The sequence below is a fragment of the Hibiscus syriacus genome, unplaced genomic scaffold, assembly GCF_006381635.1.
Source record: "Hibiscus syriacus cultivar Baekdansim isolate YM2019G1 unplaced genomic scaffold, ASM638163v2 tig00112604_pilon, whole genome shotgun sequence".
Taxonomy (NCBI): domain Eukaryota; kingdom Viridiplantae; phylum Streptophyta; class Magnoliopsida; order Malvales; family Malvaceae; genus Hibiscus; species Hibiscus syriacus.
In genome coordinates this window covers 5733-18144 of record NW_024063366.1, presented here as the reverse complement: position 1 = coordinate 18144, position 12412 = coordinate 5733, and the positions used below count along the sequence as shown (strand labels likewise).

Here is a 12412-nt window from a genome sequence, read left to right as displayed (position 1 = left end):
TTCCTTATGGTTTGTAATTGTGACTCAAAATCTTAACAATACATCTCTTTAAAACTAAAATCATATCAACCTTAATGAGGAAAAAAAATTGTTCATGATTGTGATTGAGAGCTAGGAGAAAGGAAAGAGATGTTAAAGCTAAAACAAAATATTCTTTTTAAGCTTAATACGCTCAAGGAGGTGGGAAGTTTGACTTTGGGATGCTATAAATATAATATTTTTACACACTTTATTTACCATTAGAAACCCTAATTTTCATATACACTTTTATTTTTTTCTCTTACCGCTAACCAGGGAAGCCTAAACTCCTTAGGGAAAACAACACTTAGACGAGAAGCGTGTTGAAGCCGTGAGAATTGTGGCCGACAATTGATTGGGCATTATCTTAGCGATTTTGATCTAACTTGTTACTATAGCATCATGGAATGATATTGCCTAAAACATTTTGCTACGATTCAACCCTTCAAAATAAATGCAAGGCTGAGAAATGATATCACATTTTTCAAGCAAATAGAAGATGAAAACCTTTATGAAGCCTGAGAGCATTTTAAGGATTTGTTGTGCAAATGTGTGATGCATGGTTTCTAACACTAGACACAAATAAAGATGTTCTACAATGGTCTTAATATACAAACGAGAATGGTTATGAAGGCATCAACTAATGGAGTATTGTTGGATAAATCTTACAATGAGACATACGATATCCATTAGAGGATCTCCAACAATGACTATCAATATCCAAACACAAGGATCATGTCGGGAAGATGCGTTGTTGCGATATTGCACAATGATGCTCTAACCTCACTGACTACACGGGTAATAGCATTGGCTGAAATGATGAAAAAAATGCAAAAGCCTAGAGGTATGTATGAGGTAAAAGCTACATCTTTTTTTAATTGTGTTTATTATGGTGATAACCATAATTTTGAAGAATGTCCACAAAACCCCGAGTATGTCTATTTTGTAAGGAATTACAACAGGAATGATAATGCTAATGCATATGGGAACACCTACAATGCTAACTTCCAAAATCATTCCAACTTAACTTGGAGAAGTCATATTGTAGCCAACCCTAATACGACATTACAATCAAATTTTGGGAATACACGACAACATTATCTATAACAATAGTATACTCAGTAGCAACCAATGTTATAACATTAATAGTCACATCATCAGGTGGTGCAGCCACAACAATATCACAACCAGAAAAGCTATCAAGGGCAGTCATGTAATTTAAAAAGCATAGAGGTATGTGATTCAAATTCAGTTAGCATCGTTGAGAGCATTGGAGAATCAAATAGGACAGTTGGCCAATGCATTGAGCAACATACCACAAGGTGCATTACCAAGTGATATTGAAGTTCATAAAATTCAATGGAAAGCTTATTGCAATAAGCATTGCAAAGCCATCACAACACGTAGTGGACTCCACCTTGGAAAATTAATTAATGAAAACAAAAAAGAGGATGATGAGAGACATGGATAGTAATCTAAAGGTAAGAAGTTGGAAGTGGAAATCGAGACACCAACAATAAATGTCATAACAAAGGATGTAAGGTAAAGAGTAATTCTGATACATTGCCACCAACAATGCTGTCGTAACCGGTTTTCGTCCGGGCACGAAATATTAAATTTGGCGGGGAAATTGATGTGAATAAATAATTTTGAAAATAATTTGTGAGTCGCCATCGGCCTTTTGGATCAGGTAGGTCGAATACCTAAAAATTTTCTTTTAAAAGAGTTTTTAAGAAAACATCAATTAAAAGATAAACTGATCTGCGTTTAACCAAAATTCATTCTTTTTAATAAAAAGGGATTCGTGGTCGGTTACGTTTAGGGAAGGATTAGCACCCCTACAACGCCCAAATGGTACTTTTTAATTATAAATGTCTATATATACAAAATATATTTTTTTTTTTTTTTAATCTTATTATTTCAAATTATATAAAATTTATTTATTTAAAAATATCTGAAAAGAAATTCTAGGTACCTTAAGACAGCTCTTTTCTTTGATATTGATAAATATTAATTTAAATAATATTGTTTAATTTTTAATTTTAAATATCAAATTAGGACATCCAGTTGTATTAAGACTGTCCTTTTCTTTGATATTAAAAATAAATATTTAAAAATTACTATTTATTATATGTATATTTATGATATATAAAAATATTTAACAATATAATAAAATAAAAATCACTAAACAATATATTTAAGCAGTAAAATGAAAACATATAAAATAAATAACTAATTTATAATAAAATAAAACTAAATCTAATTCCTAATTAAATATGGTATTAAATATTTTATTTTCTAATTTAATAATTTAGTGACTAAAATAAAATTATCTAAAATTCGAATTTTATAATAAAATTAAAAATATGACTAGGGATTAAAAAATATTTATTAAAATTAAGGGACTAAATCTGTCATTTATCCTAATATATTATTTTAATAAAGGACTAAATGAATAAAATTAAAATTCAAAGACTGAATTAAAATTATTATAAATTCAGTTTAGAGACCAAATATAAAATTTACAAGTTTAGAGGACTGCGGACGGGTTTAATTATTTATAATTATGCATAGTCCTTCCCGAAACGACGTCGTTCGGGAAGGACTATATATGGTCCCAAACCGGCTGGCCCGAAGGCCAGTTTTCATTTCTCATTTCCTTCTCTCCTCTCTAAACCGAGAGAGTTTAAAACTCTCTCCCTCTCTCTAGCTTCCCTCACCGGAGGGAAGCCGTCAACGGTCGGCCACCGTGTGCCGCCGTGATTCACCGCCGCCCACCACATCCTGGCCGGAAAATTATTTTTTATACTAATAGATAGATCGGACCGTCCTAAGACGGTTCCGGTATTGTTTCCTCCTAAAAAACTCCCAATCGAGCGAATCTACAAAAGTACCTTCGGTGTTTCGAAGGTTCCGGTGAGATCCGTGACGGTTGGGGCTCTCCGATGATAGGTAAGCTTTTTCCTATCTCTCTCTTTTTTCCTTGCTGCGTTTGATGCTGACTGAGATCATTGGTTTAGTTTGTTGTTGTTTTTTTTTTCTTTCTGTTTTTTTTTTCTCTCCGGTTCTGTCTCAGTTTTTTTTTCTCCTCTTTTTTTTTCTTCGCAGATGGGTGGTGGCTTTTATAGCCACCACCGTTGTAGCTGTCGGACCGGTCCGAAGAAGGGCTCTCGGTGAGTCACCGGACTACCAGTGGTGACTCACCGAGTAGCCATGGCGTGGACGGCTGGTATTCTATCTTCTGGAGTCTTCATTCGGGACGTGGCAGCGGCGGAGGCGGCGAGAAAGTGTCGGCAGCCGTGGAAACTGGGGCGCGCCGCGTGGCCCTAGGGTATCAACCCTAGGTTTCCCTCTGGAGCCATCTGGACCGTTGGATCGTGCCAGATCCACGGTTGTGATGAGGCGGCTGGTTTAGATTAGGGTTAGGACCCTAACTGGAAACCCAAATATTTAGGGTTTCTGGTTGGATTTGGACCGGTTCTGGTTGGTTTGTAACTGGGCCGGTCCAGTTGTAATTGGGCCTGTAATTATTATTTTTTATTTTTATTTTTTTTTAATAATATTATATATGTATTTAATATATTTAATAATAATATAATAATGATAATAATAATAATGTATATAAATATAATAATAATATAATAATAATATGATATGGGTAAAAAATTAGTATCTTCAGCTGCCCCTCTTTGCTCATTCTTGTTAACAAGAATAGGGCAAAGATGAAAAGATAATAAATTTTTTATCCATTTGGCTTCACTTGATCATAATGGAGATATTGAATAAATTCTTCTCTCTCTCCAGATAAGTTCTTCTTATTATGAACTTTCTGCTGGGGATGATGATGACCTCCTTTCTGTGATAGAGTCATTCAAAAGGTTGAATAAGCTCTTGATGAATCTTCTCATATGAACTTTTTTCTAGAAAGCTGATGCTAATCTATCTCCTTCTGTGATAGCATCAAACAAAGGTTGAACAAACTCTTCTCATTATGAACTTCTTCTTCCTTCTTCAGATGAGTTCTTCTCATTATGAACTTCTCTGGAAAGGCTGATCCAATTGATGAATTCAGGTAAAAGGTTGAACAAATTCTTCTCATTATGAACTTCTTCTTCCTTCTTCAGATGAGTTCTTCTCATTATGAACTTTCTCTGGAAAAAATAATCCATCCAGTGATGAATTCAGATTAAAGGTTGAACAAATTCTTCTTATTATGACTTCTTCTTTCCTTCTTCAGATGAGTTCTTCTCATTAGAGCCTTCTCTGGCAAAAATAATCCATCAAGTGATGAATTCAAACAAAAGGTTGAACAAATTCTTCTCATTATGAACTTCTTCTTCCTTCTTCAGATGAGTTCTTCTCATTATGAACTTTCTCTGGCAATGTTGATCCATCAAATGATGAATTCAGATTAAAGGTTGAACAAATTCTTCTTATTATGAACTTCTTCTTCCTTCTAGATGAGTTCTTCTCATTATGAACCTTCTGGCAAAATAATCCATCAAGAATCAAACAAAAGTTGAACAAGTTCTTCTCATTATGAACTTCTTCTTCCTTCTTCAGATGAGTTCTTCTCATTAACTTTCTCTGGCAATGTTGATCCATCCAATGATGAATTCAAACAAAAAGTTGAACAAGTTCTTCTCATTATGAACTCTTCTTCTTCTTCAAGAGTTTCTTCTCATTATGAGCTTTCTCTGGAAAAATAATCCATCAAGTGATAGATTTGAGCAAAAGGTTGAACAAATTCTTCTCATTATGAACTTCTTCTTCCTTCTTCAGATGAGTTCTTCTCATTATGAACTCTCCCTGCAATGTTGATCCATCAGATGATGAATTCAAGCAAAAGATTGAACAAGTTCTTCTCATATGACTTCTTCTTTCTTCTTCAGATGAGTTCTTCTCATTATGAACTTTCTCTGGAAAAAATCCATCAAGTGATAGATTTGAGCAAAAGGTTGAACAAATTCTTCTCATTATGACTTCTTCTTCCTTCTTCAGATGAGTTCTTCTCATTATGAACTTTCTCTTCAAAATAATCCATCAATTGATAGATTTGAATCTTTGCTAAAATCTTTGAAATTCCTGTTAAAATTCAACAGATGAAAATGAATGAAAATGCACCTATTTTTGTAAACACCTAAAATATGATGCATGAATGTTAAGTTTTTGATTTCAGATTGGTGAACTGAGTATTTCTTCAGTTGTAAAAACCCAATAGATCTTCCTTCTTCGAATCAGAGAATCTATCATCTTTGACAAATATAGTAGATATATGTCACAAAACCTCTTGAGAATAAAACTCAATAGTATAGGCTCTTGAAAGCTTGCATTCATGCAACATGTTGATTCTGATAACAATTCATCTGATTATGAAGTGACCTTTCAAGATGATTTCACAATATCGATAGTTCTTCTAATACCGAGAAATCTTGAATTCTGATTCTGATGAAGAGAATAACTGTTATACTTGACAAAAATGGGATTCTCAGATGCTAAAACTTCAAATAGCTTTCTTCCGTAAAAGATGGAAGCCATTATGTGATGATCCCAGTTACAAGCAAAGGCGAAACTTGTGCTATGATTTTTGGGAAAGGATAAGCAAAGAAGCTTGAAAAGAAACTTCATAATAAAGACGTCATGCAGTTCATCTTTTAATTCCAACGATTGGTTCTGTCCAACTAGATTAGATAACTCAAAGAACACTTCCAAAGATGCTATTGAGCAAATTCATCTTCCAAATTCAATGATTGGTTCTGCCAAATCAGATCAGATAACTCAAAGAACACTTCCAGAAGATGCTATTGAGCAAATTCATCTTCCAAATTCAATGATTGGTTCTGCCAAATCAGATCAGATAACTCAAAGAACACTTCCATGATGCTATTGAGCAAATTCATCTTCCAAATTCAATGATTGGTTCTGCCAAATCATCAGATAACTCAAAGAACTTCCAGAAGATGCTATTGGCAATTCATCTTCCAAATTCAATGATTGGTTCTGCCAAATCAGATCATAACTCAAAGAACACTTCCAGAAGATGCTATTGGCAAATTCATCTTCCAAATTCAATGATTGGACTAAGATATCACACACTATTTGATGTAGAGCCAGAATTTGTAGATTCGAAGTATTTCCATGCTATTACACTGAAAAGGGCTATATTCATAATTCTGCCAATTAAGAATAGATTTTCTCTTATTCTGCTTCCTCCATGTGCTGATGCTTTTCCATTGACAAAGAATGATGGCTTTCATGGGATCCAAGAACAAAGTTGAACTGTTTATAACAGGAAGTGCCAAATTGACAGAAAGGATCTGTAAGGCTTTTGAAGCTTATGACAATGAGCCACCTTCGAGTGTCCAGAAGTATGTTCTTGATGATGCTGAAAATGGAACCTAGTATGGGTTGGAAGGAATAAAGTTACTCCACTTGAACCTGATGAGGTGGAAATGCTTCTAGGTTTCCTTAAAACCATATACAGGATCTATATAGAAACATGTTTCCTAGTGATATCAATGTCTTGTTTCCTTTTGTTGGATTAGTGCTGCAAAGATCACCTTCTATTGTCTTAGTATATTTTTTGAAAAATGTGCAAGAACTGAATGGTGATTGGTTGGAGCAATTGATGAGTATATTTGGCGGATTCGACCTTGTGTCGGTAGCACCACTTATAACAATCTTGATGTCATGACTTTAAGCTAGTGATGATTTGCCTACTTTGTATTCCATGTATTTTTAAAAGTATTAACATAAAGTGATATTCAGAAATCTTTAAATTATTTCAAATTATGTTTTCAATAGAAAAGAATAAATTGAATTTCCAAAATAAATTGACTCTTAAATAAATTGAACTTGAAATAAATAGAATTGTATTCAAAATTTTGGCAAACATAAGAATAAAAAATTCAAATGTCTCAACAAATTATAAGCATAAGTATTTCTAAATAATCAAGTTGACACAATTTAGAGTAATGATGTAAGCTTTTTTCTGGAAGATCTCAAACGTTGTCAAAATGCTTGTAATGTGAATTTCTCCAAACTGTCAAATCTTAAGAGAGTTCAATTGCCAGATGCCTAATATCAAACTGCATTTGAGCCGCCTTTCAGGTTTTCAACTCAAATCCTTCCTTTGGTTGCAAGATGCCCTTTGCGGGTTTTCACCTTGACCCCCTTTCTTTTTTCTCTTTTTTTTCTCTTTTTTTTTCTTTCTTTTTCTTTTCTCTTCAAGCATAATATTCTTGACAGAATCCGAGTTTATTGGATTTTCAGAATTTTTCCATCCATTTCTGCCAAGATCAACGCTCCTCCGAAAAGGCCTTTTTCACAACGTATGGCCCTTCCCAATTAGGCATCCATTTCCCACGGAAATCTTTATTATAGGCAAGATCTTTTTTAGTACTAGATCACCCTCTTGGAATTCTCTTGGATGTACTTTCTTATCATGAGACTTCATCATCCGTTTTGATACATCTGTCCATGCAAATAGCTTTTCAATCTTTTCTCCTCAATAGGTTCAATTGATCAACTCTAGCTTGGATCCATTCAGATTCATCCAATTTTGTTTCTCTCAATATTCGAAGCGATGGAATCTCAACTTCAATTGGTAAGACTGCTTCCATCCCATAGACTAAAGAAAAGGCGTTGCCCCAGTAGATGTTCGAACAGTAGTTCGGTATGCATATAGAGCAAAGGTAACTTCTCGTGCCAATCTTTGTAAGTTTCAGTAGTCTTTGTAATGATTCTCTTGATGTTCTATTGCTGCTTCAACTGCCCCATTCATTTTTGGACGATACCCACTGAGTTTGAATGTTTGATCTTAAACTGTGCACAAAGTTCAGCCATCATTTTGTTGTTCAGGTTCAGCATTATCTGTAATGATTCTTTCTGGTAGGCCATACCGGCAAACTATCTCTTTCTTTATGAATTTACAGACTGTGGACCTCTTAATATTGGTATATGAAGCAGCTTCAACCCATTTGGTAAAATAATCAATTGCCACAAGGATGAAACAATGTCCATTCGATGCTTTTGGTGTATTGCTCCAATGACATCTATTCCCCACATAGAAAATGGCCAGGGTGTTGTCATTACATGTAAAGGAGATGGGGTACATGAATCTTGTCTGCATATATCTGGCATTTATGACATTTCCTTGCATAATCAATGCAATGTGTACATGGTAGCCCAATAGTATCCATATCTCATTATTTTTCTGGCCATGGAAAGACCATTTGCATGTTCCACATATTCCTACTTCTTCAATGACATTTCGAGCTTCACTATATTTAAACATCTTAATAGCATTTGATCACTGCTTTTTCTATACATAATCTCTCCATCAGAAAATATCCAGCAGCCATTCTTCTCAAAGTTCTTTTATCAATTTCCGATGCATTCGGGGATAACTTTGATTTTTGATATATTGCAGGATATCATGATACCATGGTTACCATCTACCTCTTCTTCCACATATAACAATGTGCAGGAATTTCATATCTTGCATTTTGATTGGCATCATATCAACTTTCTTAGTTGCCTGAAACATAGCAGCTAATGTAGCCAAAGCATCTGCCATTTGATTTTCTTCTTCGAGGGAGATAATTGAAGGTAACTTTCTCAAATTCTTTCACTAATTCGAGGGTAAAATTTCGGTATTCCAACAATTTGGGTCTTTTGTTTCCCATTCTCCTCGCATTGATACACCACTAACGATGAATCTCCATATATCTGAGAAATTTGATTTTTCTTTCTATAGCTGCTTTCAATCCCATGACACAAGCTTCATATTCTGCCATGTTATTGGTGCAAAAGAACTCCAGTCTACTCGTAAAGGGATAATAAATATTTTCTGGAGAATTAACACTGCCCCCCATTCCTCGTCCCAAAGCATTAGATGCTCCGTCAAAATAAAGCTTCCAATTGCAAATTCATCATTTGTTCTGACTTCTTCATTCATGGATATGCACAACAATCTTCATCGGAAAATTGAAGTTCAAAGACTGATAATCATTTGATACACGACTGGCCAGAAAATCAGCTATGACACTTCCTTTTATCGCTTTTTGGTTGACATATACAATATCAAACTCAGATAATAACATCTGCCATCTAGCCATTCTGCCTGTCAAAGCTGGTGATTCCATTAAGAATTTCAAAGGATCAAGTTTTGATATCAACCAAGTAGTATGGTATAACATATATGTCTGAGTCTTCGAGTAGTCCACACCAAAGCACACATAATTTTTGTATTGGTGGATATCGAACTTCACAATCAGTAAATTTCTTGCTCAGATAATAAATAGCTTTTTCTTTTCTTCCAGATTCATCATGCTGTCCTAGTACACATCCCATCGAATTTTCGAAGACCGTTAAGTAGAGAATTAATGGTCTATCAGGCATTGGTGATACTAAATTGGGGCATTGGATAAATATTTCTTAATAATATCCAACGTTTTTGACATTCTTCATTCCAGACTTCAGGATTGTTCTTTCGAAGTAATTTGAACACTGGATCACATTTGTCAGTTAATTGAGAAATGAACCGAGATATATAATTTAATCTTCCCAAAAATCCTCGAACTTCTTTTTTTGTTGGGTGGTGAAGATCTTGAATTGCTTTTACTTTATCTGGATCAATCTCGATTCCTTTTTTGCTGACCACAAATCCCAAAGTTTTCCAGAAGTTACCCCAAAAGTGCATTTAGCGGGTTGAGCTTTAATTGATACTTCCTCAATCTCTGGAAAAGTTTCCTCATCAATTTGAATTGTTTCTTCTTCAGTTCGGGATTTGGCAATCATGTCATCTACGTATACTTCAATCTCTTTGTGCATCATGTCATGAAACAAAGTTATCATGGCTCTTTGGTATTGCCCCTGCATTTTTCAATCCAAATGGCATCACTTTAACAGAATGTGCCCCACATGGTTATAAATGTTGTTTTTTTTCCATGTCTTCAGGATTCATTTTTATCTGATTATATCCTGAAAAATCCATCCATAAATGAAAACCATGCGTGTCCTGCAGTATTGTCCACCAATGTGTCTATGTGGGGTAATGGAAAACTATCTTTCGGACTAGCTTTGTTGAGATCTCTGTAATCCACACACATTCGAACTTTCCCATTTTTCTTAGGTACGGGAACAATGTTAGCTACCCATTCTGGGTATTTAGATGCCTGTAGGAAACCTGCATTGATTTGTTTTATCACTTCTTCTTTGATTTGCAACAACATTTCTGGCCTCATTCGTCTGACTTTTGTTGATTGGTTTATTTCTGGATTGATTGGAAGCTTGTGTATCACTATATCTGTGCTCAACCAGCATATCTTGATAAGACCAGCAAAGATATCTTTGAACTCTTGAAGGAGATTTATCAATTCTTGTTTTATCTGGACTGTCAGAGTGGTACCAATTTTTTCACCTCTTTTATTTCTTCATCTGTTCCCAAATTCACAGTCTTAACCTCTTCCTTGTGTGGTAGAATTGTTTTCCTCTTTTTCTACCAATCTTAATAGTTCATAGAACATCACATTCCAGTTCATCTCACACCATTGATTTCTTCCAGACATATAGGCTGCTCTAAATTTATCACTGGATTAAATCTAGGAATAAACATGCTATTAACACTGTGACACCTGCAAATTTAAATCGACATATGAAAGAATATAGTAAATTTATGAAATGTAAAAATGTAATAAAATGTAAAGAATGATTGCCATCTGAAATTTTAAAGAAAATTTCTTATATTTAACATAATTCTTTTACAAGATAACAAAAAGTTTTCATATTTTTGAGCTAAACATAAAGATTAGTTCTGAATATTACTCTGTATTAATATTAAAAACTATAGGAAGATCTTCACGATCCAATTGGTGAGTGTTTCTCCAGGAAAACATGGGCGAATCTTATCCAAGTACTTGCCAGTCTTGTTGTCATTCATGATCATGTTGACAAATAATCCATTCATAGCTTCTTCACTATGTCTTGATCTTTCGTCAACTTCTCTTCTTTAAAGGCTTCAACAAGCTGCTGTTCTACATTAATTGTTCCCCCTGATCTGAATGTTGTCTTCAACTGTGGGAAAGACATGTGTTTCCAAAGGATTTCTCCCCCTTTCAATTTTGCCTTTCTGTCTTCACATCTTTTTCCATCTCTTTTCCTTTGCTGAAGATTGGGCTTAAACCCTAACCCAAAACGGTCTTTTTTCATCTTTATACTGACAGGAACTGAAATCCCTTGAAGATTCTTTCCTAGACCTCTCCCAGCTTTAGCTCCGATGCCTAATTTGTTGTAACTGTCATCTTGGTGCAATCAGACAATCTGGGATATGGAATTTGCTTCCTTCTGCAATAAAGGTTGCATTTACAAATTCAAGAGCTCGAAAAGAGCATTCAAGAGCCTCATCATTGGTGTCGATATATGGAACATCGCTTGTTACAGACGCAATGATTTCTTCTCAGCACTGACGCATATTAGTTGTCCATCAACAACAAATTTCAATTTCTGATGTAATGAAGAAGGAACGGCTCCTGCTGAATGAATCCATGGCCTCCCCTAATAGACATATGTGTGGATGTCCATCACCACAAAGTCAATATTGTACACGACTGGGCCGATTAACAACGGTATTTCCATTTTCCCAAGCACTTCTTTTTGAGTGCCATCAATGCTCGCACCACATTCTGATAACTCTTCATGTGTGATTGATCCAGAGGCATTCTTTGAAGTGTGACTAGAGCATCAAATTGAGAGCAGACCCATTGTCAATCAATACTCCTGGCAACACATGACCATGACAATGTGTCGTGATGTTCAAAGCTTTTACTGACCCCATTCCGCCTTCTGGTATTTCATCATCCGTGAATGTTATGTAATTGTCAGCGGCTATATGTCCTACAATTCTGTCAAGTTTATTGAGGGATATATCTTCGGGGATAAATGTTTGATTGAGGATTTTCATCAAAGCATTTCTATGTGCTTCTGAATTCATCAATAGATCAAGAATAGAAATCTCGCTTGTTGTTTGTGTAGTTGTTCAACCACTATACTCACTATTTTTAGGAATTTCAAAAATTCTTGAGCTTGTTTTTCTGTCACAGGTTCATTGAATGCTGGAAGGGATTCATCTTTAAATACCTTCTGAGGTATTGCCACGGCTTTTCCTTTTGCTTTCACTTGTTCTGAAGCATTGGATGTTTCGGGAGAGTAATCTCTCCCTTCTCGTAAAGAAACCGACTTCGCTCACTGCTTCGGACGTTGATGTTGTACTCAGACTTTGTATTTTCTCTTCTGTTTTATCTAGAGAAACAGATCCTCTACCATGAAACATTGGTAGTATAATTCCAAGGTACCCTGCGGGTATCTTTGTATGGAAATGGTAGAGGTGGTAATA

The 12412-nt window shown here is 34.9% G+C and overlaps 1 non-coding gene across 1 annotated transcript; it reads right to left on the bottom strand.

Annotated features, from left to right (window-relative positions):
* Positions 1–477: 477 nt before the first annotated feature.
* Positions 478–584, bottom strand: LOC120181905. The gene has a single exon (XR_005521791.1). It is a non-coding gene; the product is annotated as a small nucleolar RNA R71 (small nucleolar RNA).
* Between the last annotated feature and the right edge of the window lie 11828 nt (positions 585–12412).